Here is a 1,622-nt window from a genome sequence, read left to right on the forward strand (position 1 = left end):
GCCCCCACAGTACATTCCCCCACACACAGTATGATGTTCCCCTCTATGCCAGTCTTTTCACCGAGCTAAATACAACTCTCAGCAAAAAAAGTTGTGGACTGGCTCCGTACCGTCTCTGGCCACATTCACCTGTCCACGTGTTTGTGGTTAGGCAGTCCTTCCACTGGGGAGGGCACGGGTAATGTTGTGGGACCCATGCTTGTGGAAGGCGGCGACAATACCGGAAAAAATAATGGCGGCTGGGGACCGAGTATAGATACCCAGTCGCCGCCGCCATAAGATTGTGGACAGCTTCCGACTCCACGAGCTTAAAAAGCCATATTTCAAGTGCAAGCAGCTGCCCAGAAATCTGGCAGTTTAGTGTTGCGGCCTGTGGGTGGGTGGATGGCTACATACTTGCACTTGCATTCCAAGTAACAGAAAACTAAGCAGATGGTGGCCTCCTCTATCATCATCATGGCCTCACCTCGGCACTATGAACTCTCCAGAAGGAGAAGCCAGGGCCCGCCGGAGTAGTCTCCGGTTCTCTGGTGGGCCCGTCCAACCCTGCCGAAAAGCTGCCCTGGCTAATAAAATTGTGGGGGAAGGTTTCCGGACATTCTGTGACTGCTTTTTTAATGTTGATCGGCCATGCTTATGCATGTTATTTCTCAAAAAGCATTACAGATCAGGCCATTGTCCAACTCTGTATTCAAGAAATAAAATGCGAAAAGAAAGATGTGTGTGTGTCAAAGCACCACCGACAAGTGCGAGTTGATGTTGGACGGACTGCCATTGCTTCTGCAACAAGCTGAATTACAGGACTTCCTGGGAGAAATGACACCCAGGGTAGATACGGTTTCCCTCTATGCCAGTCCTTTCACCGAGCTAAATACAACTGTCAGCAAAAAAAAGTTGTGGACTGGCTATGTACCGTCCCTGGCCACGTTCACCTGTCCACGTGTTTGTGGTTAGGCGGTCCTTCCCAGTAAGTGCACTGGGGAGGGCACGGGTAATGTTGTGGGACCCGTGCTTGTGGAAGGCAGAGGCGATACCGGGAAATATAGTGGTGGCTGGGAAAAGAGTATGGACACCCGGCCGCCGCCGACATGAGGTTATGAAAAGCTTCCGCCTCCACGAGCCTAAAAGGCTACATTTCAAGTGCAAGAAGCTGTCAAAAATTTGTCAGTATAGTATTGCAGCCGGTGGGTAGGTGGGTTGCTGCCTGCATACTTGCACTTGCATTCCAAGGAACTGAACGCTGAGGAGGGACAAGGACGTGGACGGTGATTGTTGCAAGTCTGTAACGACAGGTCCATGGCGGGAGGCATCTTCGCATGCGCCAAGCATCTCTTATGATGGGCACACTTTTAGGCAGTGACCTGGGAGTCAGAGATGCTTCCATGCTGTTCCCATGTCTTTTCAGCACTGTATGCATGTGTCTGATGACGTGTCACACAACACATGGCCAGATAAGGTTGTAAAATGTTAAAATGACATTTCCTGGTGAATGCATTTGTGTTGGTTGAAAGCAATGCAAAAGTGCAAAAACGCATCAAAAACGCTACGTGTGAACATAGCCCAAGGTGTGGAGGAGTATTTTTGTTTTTGGTTATTTATTTTCCCTTATATACAAGTCATAA

This window comes from Phyllobates terribilis, unplaced genomic scaffold (genome assembly GCF_046119375.1).
Source record: "Phyllobates terribilis strain yellow unplaced genomic scaffold, ASM4611937v1 Scaffold_192__1_contigs__length_3615891, whole genome shotgun sequence".
NCBI classification, from domain to species: Eukaryota; Metazoa; Chordata; class Amphibia; order Anura; family Dendrobatidae; genus Phyllobates; species Phyllobates terribilis.